General features: G+C 43.7%; 1 protein-coding gene across 1 annotated transcript in view; it reads right to left on the reverse strand.

Annotated features, from left to right (window-relative positions):
• Positions 1–15219, reverse strand: part of SNPH (syntaphilin) — a 289004-nt gene that overhangs the window by 196222 nt on the left and 77563 nt on the right. The window lies entirely within an intron of this gene.

Here is a 15219-nt window from a genome sequence, read left to right on the forward strand (position 1 = left end):
AGTGAACTATGTGGAGATGAGGCTGAGATGGTCAGGGACTCTCCTCCTTGCCCATCATCAGAAGTTCATTAAAAGTGAAGTCTGGGTAGAGCTCTGTGCTGGGTTTCCTGGGGTTGCCAGGAAGTCGGGGATGTGCCAACAGGTGAACTGAGCCACAACCCTTTTCAAGATGTGCTGCCAGCAGATGGATGAAATGTTACAAAGGGGAGATTTGGGTTTTAAGCAGGTGTTCCTTGGTGAAACCTGGTATGGAGGTTTTTGTCAAGTGGACAGTGTGAGTGCTTGCAGTAGCTTCCCTGGCCCTACCCTGTATATGCTAAGTAATATTCCCCTCCTCCCCTATCATGGACATCAAAAATTGTGGTGTCCCACTCCTTTCTAGACACCTTCCAAAATTTCCCTGGTTAAGAGCCTTTGATTTTAAATAGGTGGTTCAAGGACTTGCTTAATAATTTTTAAAATCCATCCAGCCATCCATTTATTAATTTATCTGTTTGTTAATTTGACCACACCACATGGCTTACGGGAGTTTAGTTCCCCATCCAGGAATCAAACCTGGGCCCTTGGCAGAGAGAGCGCAGAATCCTAACCACTGGCCTGCCAAAGAATTCCCACCTTTATTAATTGAAGTCACCGGAATATTATTTCAGTGTTATCTTATATCCCCCATAGTTCTTTTATTTAAAAAAAAACCAAACAACAGAAGATTTTTATCGTGAACACCCATATACCCACCGCCTAGATTCTACCATGAACATGTTACTGTACACCTGTTTATCATTTTATTCACCTGTCCCTTTAGTCACATTTCAGAATAAATGGCAAGTATCACTGCAGTATCCCTTAGATATCATTAGAATTTAGTACTTGTTTACACTTAAAAACCTATCAAAATATAGAGTAGCACTCTCAGGAAGTTCCCCTGTGCCCTTTCCTAGTCAGTCCCCACCCCACCCCCCAGAGGCAACAGTTTAAATTTTTTCTACTAAAGTGTTGCCTGTTGCAGAGTTTAATTTCAGTATCATCTTAGGCTGTATCTCCTTGCACTCAGACACATCGGGAAACTTAGTTCTCATTGAACTTCAAGATGAAAGAAATCCTCTGGATCGGGGTCAGTCGCAAGATGAAAGAAATCCTCTGGATCGGGGTCAGTTACCCATGACAGGCAGAACCATGGACGCCAAAGATGTCCACATTCTGATTCCCAGAGCTCATGAGTACCTTAACGTGGCAAAAGGGCTTTTGCAGATATGGTTACAGGAAGGACCTAGATGGGGGGAGATTGTCATGTATCATGTGGGAGGATCCAGTGTAATCACATGGGTCCTTAAATGAGTCAGAGATGTGAGAACAAAGACATCTGAAGATACTGCACTGCTGGCTTTGAAGATGTAGGCGGGGACCACAAGCTGAGAAATGGCCGTGGGCCCTAGGAGCTGGAAAAGGTGCGAAAATCCTCCCCAGGGCTTGAAGGAACCAGCCCCGCCAACAGTTGGTTTTAGTCCTGTGAGACCCATTTTGGACTTCTGACCTCTAGAGCAGTAAAATGATAAATCTGTGTTATTACAAGCCAAATCTGTGTTATTTTAAGCCACTAAATTTCTGGCAATTTGTTACATTGGCAATTTGAGCAAGAAAAAACTCACACAGGGTCTTTGTTTCTTTTAATGTGTAGCAGAGAACAGAATAACAAGAAGTCAAGATTTTTTAAAAAATCTCCCAAGATTCTACAACTCGTAACAAATCAGGTTTCAGTATTTTTCCTGCTTCTTCCCCTCTATTTCCCTAGGGACTTGTCATTTTGAGTTTTAATTACAACCTAGCACAAATTTTGCATTCTGGTTTTTTCCCTACTGAATGTTTTTGATCAGGAATATATGTCCATGTTGCTACAAAGTCTTTGTAACTATTTTAAGAGGGCTGTAAATAAAGTCAAATGACTGTACTAAGTTTAACCACCTTGGAGTTTTTTTTGTTTTGTTTTTTGGCCACGCCACACAGCTTGTGAGATCTTAGTTTCCCGATTGACCAGGGATCAAACCTGGGCCCTGGCAGTGAAATTGCTGAGTTCTAATCACGGGTCTGCCAGGGAATTTCCCTTAACCATTTTGTTAAAGGATAAACTTTATTGGAAAGTAAAATCGTGACTCAAGTACAAAATGAACATGTTAAAGGTTGTAGTTGCTAATTAATTGGAGACCCAGTAAGATGTTTTAGTAATAAGCCAAGTAGGAATCCTGAAATGAATTTCTTTAATAGATACAAAACCAACAGAATTGGCCAGTATCCACAGAACTAATTCACCATCAGTTAAATTCCACTGGATGCAATCTGCATTTCTCTGCACGAGAGTCATCTTCACTGTCAGTTTCCCTCAAGGTCAATCATTGTGAAGTGGCTTAAAGAGAATGGACGGTGGAGACAACCGAGAAAGGGATGGGGGTGGATGGGCAGGTGGAACACGCAGTAACGGGAGGGAGGAAAGCGACTTGGAAGGCTTCCACCACGTTTGCTGGCATCCTGCTGTGGTACGGTACTTCAGGTGTTTCCAATGTTTTGCATTTATTAAAAAGTCAATATGTCTTTAAACATGTAATTTTTTTCTTCCCTAAATACCTTGATTCTATAGGATAAAATAGTGGAAGGAGGGCTGTAGGCTCCAAAGAGATTATTATATGACATTCAGTTGGTGTTGCCAAGTTGTATAAGCTTCCCACACACCAAAAACAAACCCTACCCATGTCGCACGGCAGAATATGGGCCATCACTTCCATGGTCTCCTTAAAACGTGAGCACTTTCTTTTTCCAGACACCCTCCCGCTCACCCTCTTTGCTCTTATGTTCCTTGGTTGGAAGTAGATCTGTGGAGAATTGACCGGACTGGACCAGAGACGTATCACCCTTCCCCCAGTGCTGGCTCCCTCTGAGCCCCAGAACAGCATCCTGGATCTCTCACTAAAGAAGCAAGAGTTGGGTCTTGCCTGGTGATCCAGTGGTTACGAATCCACCTTGCAATGCAGGGGACACAGGTTGAATCCCTGGTTGGGGAGCCACATGCCTCAGAGCAACTGAGCCCAGCACTCTGAAGCCCAACTACCACAACTAGAGAGCACAGTGCTCCTCAGATCCACGTGCTGCCACGAAGACCCAGTGCAGCCAAATTAAAAATGTATATTAAAAATAATAAAGAAACAGGAGCACCACAGGCCCAGCTGGAACTGGTTCATGTTGACACTGACTTTCTTTTCCTTTTCCTTCCTTTTTGTTTAATTTTTGAGAAACATGGTGGTTATATTTACAGTCCTGAGGTTCAGGAGAACTAAGTCTGCTTCTGAACTTTGCTATGGGTTAGACACTGATCTACCTTGTTAATGAGTTTTTCCAATTGTTGAGTGGATTTGGGGTGGAATTTGGGGAGTGCATAGTAGGTCAGAGTGACTGAGTGAACTTGTAAGATAACTTCCAACTCTAACAAAATTGTACTGATTTAAAATTCGGTGATCACATGAAAAACTTCACTGTTTGTATGTGGCCATGGCAGCCACACAGCTCGTCTGCTCCCCAGTAACCAGGATGACAGTTTGACTGCAAAAAAGAATTCCACCAGCCCCTACTTGTTCCAGGAAATGGCTGGCCACACACCCTCCACCCCTTCCTCTTTTGAAATGTCCCCAGACTGCTTGCTTGGCCTGTTGCAGCTAACCAAGGATGGCCAAATGTACTTGAAGATCAGTTGGTCTCTCCTTCACTCCACAAACCTGCCCTACTGGACCGTGTTCCAATTGGAAACTACATTAGTATACACTTAGACAGCATGTTAAAAGAGGTCTTAACCGACAAAGATCAGTATAAAGATCTTTGTGTAAGTATAAAGATCAGACAAAGGTCAGCTGTGGTTTTTCCAGTAGTCGTGTACGGATGTGAAAGTTGGACCATGAAGAAGGCTGATCACCAAAGAACTAATGCTTTCCAGCTGGTGCTGAGAGTTCCTTGGACAGCAAGGAGATCAAATCAGTCAATCCTAAAGGACATCAACTGTGAATATTCATTGGAAGGACTGATGCTAAAGCTGAAGCTCCAATACTTTGGCTACCTGGTGCTAAGAGCCGACTCATTGGAAAAGACTCTGATGCTGGGAAAGATTGAGGGCAGGAAGAGAAGGGGGCAACAGAGCCTGGAGATGGTTGGATGGCATCAATGACTCTGCACATGAGTTTGAGCAAACTCCGGGAGATAGTGAGGGATAGGGAAGCCTGGTGTGCTGCAGTAGGGTGGCAAAGAGTTGAACACGACTGAGCAACTAAACAACAGATCTCATTTTTACGCAATAAATTGTACCCCTGACACTTTTGAACCCCTGCGGAAGCAAAGATGATGGCGGGAGTTCGCTTGCAGCAAGTTTCTAAATAAACAGGCTTTATTAATTTTGTCTTAAACTTAGATTTGTCTTTGACACGTGGGATGTGTGTCTGTAAGAATTCTGCCCTCAGCATGCACCTGCTCCCTGGATAAATGTGGATTCACTTTGGTTGATAGCCTTGGACTGAACTGGGTTCTCAGGAACCACTGAGAAAGGAGAGTTTAGGGATTCCCGTTCAGCCCCTTGCTTGCTCTTCCTCCCTTGCTCAGTCATGTCCGACTCTTTGCGACCCCATGGACTGTAGCCTACGAGGCTCCTCCCTCCATGGGATTCTCCCGGCAAGAATATTGGAGTAATTCCCTTCTCCAGGGAATTTTCCCAATCCAGGGATTGAACCCAGGTCTCCTGCAGTGCACGCGGATTCTTTACCATCTGAACCACCAGGGAAGCCCAGAGATGAGGGAGGTCTTGATCAGACTGATAGAAGCGAGGGTAGTAAGAAAGTGGTCAGGTCCAGGACGTACTACCAGGGTAGCTTTCAGGCAGAACCATGAGGGAGAGTCCCAGTAGAAAAGCAGCAGTTTTCCGCCAGGCCCTCCTCACTCTAGCCCATGCACAGAGACAGCTATTTCAAACTCCTAGCTCACTCTTCTGCAGTTACCACCATGTTGTACCAGTTGATTATATTGTTTTTTAGGGGATTTTTTTTTTTTTTTGCTTGTTTGTTTAGAAAATAAGATTAAAGTAAATCTTTGGAAAGAGCCTGCTTAATTAAGAAACAAAATCTCAGGAGATGTAAAGGAAATTAAGAATAGGTGTGACCACCTAAAAATGAAATAACAAAACTTCTGTATCATAATGCCATAAAGATAAGAGCCATAATGGAGAGAAATTCTTTTTACAAAATAGAACAAAAATCTTGTACCCTAAATATATAAAAATTCTAAAGAAAAAAATTTAGTAGAAAATAATATTAAGCTACTCTTAAGAATTTTACATTACATTGCTGTGCTTCAACGTGTCACTTTAGGATCTTAATCTTCTCATGTGGCCTCTTGTCCTCCAGCAGGCACGCCCAGGCTTCTTCACAGCAAATGGTCTCAGTTCCACCTTGCACTAAGGTGATCAGAGGGGACACCCCACCCTCCCCACCCCCCACTCCATGGCAGGGTGGAGCCCCATTGCTTTCCTTGCTCCGCATGAAGCAACAGTAACAGAGGCAACACTGTCCTCCTCACAGCCGGAGTGTTGGGGAGGGTTACAGAGAAGGAGGAGCTACAGCAAGAGATTCTTTTAATTTGTGTATGAAGTTGGCATACACTCAAGTGTCCCATGCATGAAACCCACTGAAATTAACATAGAAAAATCTCTGAGAACTGAACTATGATGTGGAATACTGCATGGTTTTAGATTGGCCTCTGAGTAGCACACAAGCAGGGCAGACCAAAGTAACACTGAATTTGGAACTAAATGGACGTCAAACACACAAACCACAAAAGTGAGCCATAATATGCATTCTAAACTGAAACAGGTTGAAGGCATACTAAAGTAGAAGGTTATTTTAAAGGAAACAGATTGTTGTAGCATAATACCCAAAAACCCAGGATAAAAATCAAATATTACTAGATCTGAACTGAACTGAGAAAAGACAATCAACAGATCCCAATATCAAGATTACATGGATGATGAAATTCTGACAAGGGTTTTAAAGCAGCCATCATAAGAAAAAAAGGAAAGGGTAAAGGAAGGAAAGGATCAACAAGCAACTGTGAACACTCTTGAAATAGAGAAATAATTGATGAAAAGTTTCAGCAAAGAAATAGAAAATATAAAGGAAAACCAAATGGAAATTTTAGAACTAAAGAATACAAAAATAAGAAACTCATTGGATGGACACAGTGGCAGGATGGAGATGACAGAGGAAAGAAACAATGAACTTGAAGTTGGGCCAATACACACTATGCAGCCTGAACAAGGAAACAATAGGTGAGAAAAACAAACAGAACTCCAGGAGCCTGTCAGACAGTACCAAGATACACTTATGTCCCTGGAGTCCCAGAAGGAGAGAAGAAGGAGTGCAGTGCAGATAATATAGAGAAATAATAACTGAAAAATCCTCAAATTTGGTAAAAGAGCATAAATTTACTGACTTAAGCTGAGTGAACCCCAAACTAAGAATACATAACAGTCCTAAAATAAGCTGAGTGAACCCCAATCTGAGAATACATAACAATCCTAAAATAGTATGCACTAAAAGCCAAATTCTAGACAGTAAGATGGTGGACTATAAAGAAAGCTGAGTGCCAAGAATTGATGCTTTTGAACTGTGGTGTTGGAGAAGACTCTTGAGAGTCCCTTGGACTGCAAGGAGATCCAACCAGTCCATCCTAAAGGAGATCAGTCCTGGGTATTCACTGGAAGGTCTGATGTTGAAGCTGAAACTCCAGTAATTTGGCCACCTCATGCGAAGAGCTGACTCATTTGAAAAGACCCTGATGGTGGGAAAGATTGAGGGCAGGAGGAGAAGGGGACGATGGAGGATGAGATAGTTGGATGGCATCACCGACTCAATGGACATGAGTTTGGGTAGGCTCTGGGAGTTGGTTTTGGACAGGGAGGCCTGGCATGCTGCAGCTCATGGGGTCACAAAGAGTCAGGCATGACTGAGCGACTGAACTGAAGATGGTGGATTCTGGGGGCTGGGGCTCAGGATATTGGCAGATATTGGTCAAAGGGTACAAATATCCAGTTATAAGGTGAATAAGTTTGGGGATCTAAAGTATGGTGTTTAACAATACTGTATTATGTTCTTGGAAGTTGTTAAGAGAGTAGATATTAAATGCTTTCATCACAAAAAAAGAAATGGTAATTATGTGAAGTGATGGTATGGAGATAACTAATACTATTGTAATAATTTTGCAATATGTAAGTGTATCAAATTATGACATTTTATACCTTAAACTTACACAGTATGTCAACTCTATCTCAATAAACCTGGAAAAAATGCAAAGTGGAAAAAAATCTTCAGAATAAGTAGGAATTATGGGACATTTACAAAAGGTGTGGCGTACACATAATGAGAAAACAAGGAGAAGAGAAAGAGAAGAAATGACTTGTAAGTCATTGACGTCGTAATGACTTACAAGTTTCCAAAATTAATGATAGACACCAAACCACAAATTCAAGAGGCTCAAGAAATACCAAGCAGGGTAAATACCAAAAAATTGATGCCAAAGCATTTTATATTCAAACTGTAGGAAACCAAGGACAAAGAGAAAATCTTGAGAGAAGCTGGGTATGGAGGGAAACAACTTACTTGTAGAGGAACAAGGATGAAAATTATATTGGGCTTTCTCATCAGAAACCATGAAAGCAAGAAGAGAGTGGAGTGAGATACCCAAGTGTTGAAAGAAAATAACAACCAGCCTAAAATGTTGTATCCAGCAAAATTATCATTCAAAAATGAAGGAGAAATAAAGTCTTTCTCAGACAAACAAAAAACTGAAGGAGAGAGGAGCTAGAGATCAAATTGCCAACATCCATTGGATCAAAGAAAAAGCAAGGGAATTCCAGAAAACCATCTATTTGCTTCATTGACTACACTAAAGCCTTTGTGTGGATCACAAGGAACTGTGGAAATTTTTTAGAGATGGGAATACCAGACCACCTTACCTGCCTCTTGAGAAACCTGTATCGGATCAAGCAGCAACAGTTAGAACTAGACATGGAACAATGAACTGGTTCCAAATTGGGAAAGGGGTACGTCAAGGCTGTATATTATCACACTGCTTATTTAACTTCTATGCAGAGTACATCATGCGAAATGCCGGGCTGGATAAAGCTCAAGCTGGAATCAAGATGGCTGGGAGAAATATCAATAACCTCAGATATGCAGATGACCCCACCCTAACGGCAGAAAGTAAAGAATTAAAGAGCCTCTTGATGAAGGTGAAAGAGGAGAGTGAAAATGCTGGCTTAATACTTTACATTCAAAAAACGAAAATCATGGCATCCAGTCTCATCACTTCATGGCCAATAGATGGGGGGAAAATAGAAACAGTGACAGACTATTTTCTTGGGCTCCAGAATCACTGCAGATGGTGACTGCAGCTTGCTCCTTGGAAGGAAGGCTATGACAAACCTAGACAGCGTATTAAAAAGCAGAGGCATTACTTTGCGAACAAAGGTCTGTATAGTCAAAGCTATGGTTTTTCCACTAGTCATGTACCGATGTGAGACCTGGACCATAACGAAGACTGAGCACCAAAGAATTGATGCTTTTGAACTATGGTGCTGGAGAAGACTCTTGAGAGTCCCTTGGACAGCAAGATCAAGCCAGTCAATCCTAAAGGAAATCAATCCTGAATATTCATGGGAAGGACTGATACTGAAAGCTGAAAATCCAATCCTCTGGCCATCTGATGTGAAGAGCTTACTCACTGGAAAAGACACTGATGCTGGGAAAGATTGAGGGCAGGAAGAAAGGGAGAGACTGGCATCATCAACTCAATGGACATGAGTTTGAACAAACTCCAGGAGATAGTGAAGGAAAGGGAAGCCTGGCTGCTGCAGTCCACAGGGTCACAAAGAGTTGGACATGACTGAGCAACTGAACAACAACAGACCTGCCTTGCAAGAAGTGTTAAAAGAAGTTCCTTGGAGAGAAGGAAAATAATATCAATTGGAAATTCAGATCAACATAAGGAAGAAAGGTATCTGAGAAGGAAGAAATGAAGGTAAAATACAGTCTTCATTGCTTGTATACCTACCTAATCTTAGAGATAATTCTTTGTCCAAAGTAATAATAACAACAGCGAACAGGGTGATTCTAGCATATGAACAGTGAATTGAATGGCAGCAATGTTACAATGGATTGGAGGGAGGAATTGGGACCACTCCAAGGGAGTTGGAGTACCCATGAAGTGGTACAGTGTCATTTGAAAGTGGACTTATAAACAAGTATCAAATCATTAAGCTGTGCACCTTCAGGTAATGTAATGTTATATCAATATGTCCATTGTACCTCAATAAATAAAAATGTAAAAGAAAGTGGACTGGGATTAGTTGCAGACATACTGCACACTCCAGTGCAGCAGTCCCCAACCTTTTTGGCACCTGGGACCGGTTTCATGGAAGGCAATTTTTCTGTGGACTGGGGCCGGTGGGACAGTTTGGGGATGATTCAAGCGCATAACATTTATTGTGCACTTTATTCCTATTATGAAAGTGCTGCACTCAATATGCCAGCAAATTTGGAAAACTCAGCAGTGGCCACAGGACTGGAAAAGGTCCGTTTTCATTCCAATCCCAAAGAAAGGCAATGCCAAAGAACGCTCAAACTACCGCACAACTGCACTCATCTCACACTCTAGTAAAGTAATGCTCAAAATTCTCCAAGCCAGGCTTCAGCAATACGTGAACCGTGAACTTCCTGATGTTCAAGCTGGTTTTAGAAAAGGCAGAGGAACCAGAGATCAAATTGCCAACATCTGCTGGATCATGGAAAAAGCAAGAGAGTTCCAGAAAAACATCTATTTCTGCTTTATTGACTATGCCAAAGCCTTTGACTGTGTGGATCACAATAAACTGTGGAAAATTCTGAAAGAGATGGGAATTCCAGACCACTTGATCTGCCTCTTGAGAAGCCTATATGCAGGTCAGGAAGCAACAGTTAGAACTGGACATAGAACAACAGACTGGTTCCAAATAGGAAAAGGAGTACGTCAAGGCTGTATATTGTCACCCTGCTTATTTAACTTATATGCAGGGTACATCATGAGAAACGCTGGACTGGAAGAAACACAAGCTGGAATCAAGATTGCCTGGAGAAATATCAATAACCTCAGATATGCAGATGACACCACCCTTATGGCAGAAAGTGAAGAGGAACTCAAAAGCCTCTTGATGAAAGTGAAAGAGGAGAGTGAAAAAGTTGGCTTAAAGCTCAACATTCAGAAAACAAAGATCATGGCATCTGGTCCCATCACTTCATGGGAAATAGATGGGGAAACAGTGGAAACAGTGTCAGACTTTATTTTTTGGGCTCCAAAATCACTGCAGATGGTGATTGCAGCCATGAAATTAAAAGACACTTACTCCTTGGAAGGAAATTTATGACCAACCTAGATAGCATATTGAAAAGCATAGACATTACTTTGCCAACAAAGGTTCATCTAGTCAAGGCTATGGTTTTTCCTGTGGTCATGTATGGATGTGAGAGTTGGACTGTGAAGAAGGCTGAGCGCCGAAGAATTGATGCTTTTGAACTGTGGTGTTGGAGAAGACTCTTGAGAGTCCCTTGGACTGCAAGGAGATCCAACCAGTCCATTCTGAAGGAGATCAGCCCTGGGATTTCTTTGGAAGGACTGATGCTAAAGCTGAAACTCCAGTACTTTGGCCACCTCATGCGAAGAGTTGACTCATTGGAAAAGACTCTGATGCTGGGAGGTATCGGGGGCAGGAGGAGAAAGGGACGACAGAGGATGAGATGGCTGGATGGCATCACTGACTCGATGGACGTGAGTCTGAGTGAACTCCGGGAGTTGGTGATGGACAGGGAGGCCTGGCGTGCTGCGATTCATGGGGTCGGGAAGAGTCAGACATGACTGAGCGACTGAACTGAACTGAACTTATTCCTATTATTACATCAATTCCACCTTAGATCCTGGAAATCAGGGACCTCTGTTTTAGGGAATCTGTTAACAAATTTTTAAAAGAAGCAATTGATATTCTGAGAAGAGAGAAAATGGAATCATACAAAATTAAAACCAGTCACCGTCCACACTGCAGCACGTTCAAGGTCTGCCGATAGCCAGGCAGCTGGAGCAGGAGAGGTAACAACGGGCGAGGCTGTGCCAGCCTGGGTTTGACTTCTAGAGAGGTGCCCAGGGATGCAGCGGGCATGCAGTGGCCACTTGCTTCTGCCACTAGGCCTAGGCTCAGGCCCAGGAAAGCAGGGGAGGCATAACCCAGGCCCTGAAGCACAAAGAGTGGTGTGACACAAACAGCTTGTTATGATGAGTTAGGCCTGGGACTCACGGGCGATGGCTCCCTCCCTGCTTCCCTCATTCACCTCTCTGGGGATGCCCTGTGGTTAAATCTAGCAGTGATCATCAAAAGGACACTTACCTGGAATTGAGTACAGAGGAGTGTCGAGGGTGGGCAGAGCGAGGCTTCCCAGTGTGGACTATGAGGGGTGTTTTCTGTAGAGAGTTGAGAAGCGGTAATGAAACCCCTGAAAGGCGCCTGCTTTTTATTATCACTCTGCACTGGCAGTTCTTATCCAAGTCAGTGATTAACTTTCTCCTCCTGGTAAAAGTCTTTTGAGAGTCTAGGTTCTAAATGGTCACTGTGGTTACTGTTAAGTTTTAATAACAGGCTATTAGCACAGTTTAAAACTACTTTTCCTGTAATAAACACGGTGTTCTACATGGAAGTTAATCCAGAGAACTTTATTATACACTTGGCTCCCCCCACACACCCAGACTCAACTAGAGGCATTTGTTTCTAGTTTGGTAACAGTTTGTAACAGTTAAACTCAACTCCAGACACAGCTGGTGTACCCTCCGGTGTTCCGCACACCCCTGAGTCTGAACAGCAAATGTGACTAAGCAGTGACAGCGCTGTGACCGTGAGAGGCGGCAGCAGAGCCCGCGTGACCTCAGGCTTTCAGCGCACGTGCCGATCACACTCCAGGCTCACTGGGTTCACTCTTTATTTATTTTTGCAAAAAGAAAAAAGACATTACTGTGACAGAAATATTAGTTCATCACTTTCCCTTTTTTTGTACTGTAATACTGTATTTGTTGATTTGGTTTGTGAAAAAGTCTATGTGAAGTCCAATAAACTTTTCCAACGCTGAATTTCTTTTCTGGTCATTATTCTTTTGATTTATTTTCTGATTATTAATGACAATAATTATGCTGCAGAGGAGGGAGTAGTGAGAAAATTGCTGATCATAAAGACTAGTTCAGTCCTGACTTTGCCCGAAACTTCACATCGACTCCACAAGATGGGCTTCTGTAGCCCATTTTATAGATGAGGAAACTGAGGTTCAGAAAGGGAAGGGAAAAACGCCCAGGATTACATTCATAAGTGACAGGAAAGGGGTTCAGGTCCAAGGTTGGCCCAACTCCAAAGTCCATGGAGTTTGAAATGCCAGCAGATATTAAGGCTTTGCCAGAGCAAGACAGCAAACGTGGACATGAACTATGGTGGCCAGGGGGCTTCCTGAAGGACGTTGTGCTGGGATGGTCTAGAGGGGGAGGGCAGTGAAACATGAGGAACTTGCGAGGAGACAGAGAATGGGGCTCTCGCCTGAGCCCTGCCGCTTCCTGGCCAGTATGGCCTTGGACAAGTCCCTGGCCAATAAATCCTTGATTTATTCCACAAATCAGGCTAAACAGTGGTCTGGGCAGTGATTGTGGCTGGTGAGGGAATATGATCTTTCCCCACCCCATTTAAGAACTGAACCCTCAAGTCCCCCTTGGCCCACACCCCCCAAACCCTGCACGTCTGGGGTTAGGAGTCCAGCTGCTGGCTGGAGGTCTGGATGGCGTTAGTTAGAAACATAAGCCTGGGTTCTGGACAGGCCTGGCTTTGAGTCCCAGATCCACCACCTTCTCAGATGAGTCACCTTGGACATGACTCTACTTGTCCCTGTTCTCAGTGTCCTAAACCAGTGTTGATCTGAAAAAGTAGTTGTGAGAATGAAAAAAAAAATAATGATGCCTGATACTTACTGGAAAATTCTGGTACCCAAAGTTCCAAGAGTATGACTGATTTTTTTTTTCATTAAATTTCCTAACCACCCTGTGAAGCTATTATTCTCATTTACAGATGTGGCAATGGAAGAACAGAGTGGTGGTGATCATTGCCCAAGGTCACACCCTTGTTCTGCTTGGCTTAGTGTCTGTCCCACAGGAAATGCCTCAGTTACAATTGTAACTAGTTCTGACACATGGGTCCCACACACGCATCTCCCTGTCTCTGGAATGAGGATGTGTCTGACAACTGATGTCCAAGGAGCATGTCAGCCAGCAGGCGGAGGGGGAGTTAGGTGTCCTCACTGTCTCTGGCCAGTCCCTCAGATGGCTGAGATCAAGCCTGATGGAATTTTATCAGATTGAATCCCTAATTATCCCTTACAGTGGCTTCTAAAATGATGCCACATGGAAATAGAAGGTTATTGAGTGTTCAGAAGGCTACCATCACCCAGACAAAACAAAACTTGCCAAATTCATCCAAAGAATGTGAAGAACTTTAATCTTTGATCAGGTCACCAAAGTGACCATGATATGCAATTTTAGAAATAAAATACACTACTGTAAGTTTTTTAGAGGGCACACCTGATATGCTTTTTTACCAAAAAGTTACTAAATAGATATATTTTCTTTAAAAATCTTACAATTGATAACGTTATAAAAAAAAGTGAAAGTAACTCAGTTGTGTTTGACTCTTGGTGACCCCATAGACTGTAGCCTGCCAGGCTCCTCTGTTCATGGGATTACCCAGGCAAGAATACTGGGTTGCCACAGTATCAAGTAAATCCAAAATGGTCATGATTCTTCCCATTATGAGCACCAAAAACCCACTTTAAACTGGCTTAAGTGAAAAAGGTACTTTATTGGCTCTTGGATGTAGAAAGCCTAAGAATAGGCAATTGGCTTCAAGCACAGCTGGATTGGGGGGCTTTTGGTGGCTCACACAGTAAAGAATCTTCCTGCAGTGCAAGAGAGCTGGGTTCGATCGCTGGGTTGGGAAGATCCCCTAGAGAAGGGAATGGCAACCCACTCCAGTATTCTTGCCTGGAGAAATCCATGGACAGAGGAGCCTGGCGAGCTACAGTCCACGGACTTGGAAAGAGTCAGACACAAGTGAGTGACTAACACACACACACCTGGCTCTGCCTCTCTGCAAAGGCTCCCTTTCCAGCAGAGGCAGGACAGCTGCCAGCAACTCCAGCAGCCGACCCTCTCAGATTTGATGCTCCCATTCTTCTCAACATTTGGAATAAGTCCTAAGCCCAACTGCCGGTGACTGGAACGGGGCTACATGACTACACTCTGGACAGTTCAGTGGAGGCTCAGGGGATGGAATGCAGGTCTGGGCCTGGCTTAGTCACTCTTGTCCCCTTGTAGTCAGGGCTGGTTTCAACTCCATCCACTGCCCGAGGCTGAGGTGGGAGAGGAGGCTTCCCCTGAAGAAAATCAGGAGTTGATGGCATAAGAAGAAGTGAGTGCTGGATGACCCCAAAATTATAACTGTCTTTGGAAAATAATAATTGGTGATGAAAGGAAGGTTCAAAGAGGTGACTTGTACCAGATCATCCACCTGGCTGCTCAGGTGGCCTCAGAAGGGGAAAGTGCCATTGTCAGACCACCTGTCAAGGTGGGAAGAGTCCTTGAAGGTCCCTGGTGTGGTGGGGCGGGGAAGCTGGAGGCCCAGAGCTGGAGAATGACTGGTCCAAGGTCATACAGCAGCCCCTGGCGGAGATAAAACCAGAACACAGAGCTCAGGTATCTTGGTCTTCCATCTAGTGCTCCCAGCTGATCTTGTGAGTACCCAAGGGGACTTTGGGATGGGAGTGTCCAGCTGGTTCATCATTTTTGGAGGAGAAGCTCCATCAGCCTTTTTGGGAAAGGAGTTTCTCCCAGTAGATGTCATGGGGTGGCTTTAACAACCCCCGGCCTCATCCCTGCTGTACTGGGATCTCCCAGTCTGTCTCAGTTGGAAGGGAGTTGGGTGAGGGGCCCAAGATTCCTGCAGGCCTTCCCAGTCCTTGATGGTGTCAATCTGATGCCTTAATCTTATATAAAAGGGAAGCCCCAGGCCAGCGCCTCCACCTGCTCCAGCTACCC

Source organism: Bos javanicus, chromosome 13 (genome assembly GCF_032452875.1).
Source record: "Bos javanicus breed banteng chromosome 13, ARS-OSU_banteng_1.0, whole genome shotgun sequence".
NCBI classification, from domain to species: domain Eukaryota; kingdom Metazoa; phylum Chordata; class Mammalia; order Artiodactyla; family Bovidae; genus Bos; species Bos javanicus.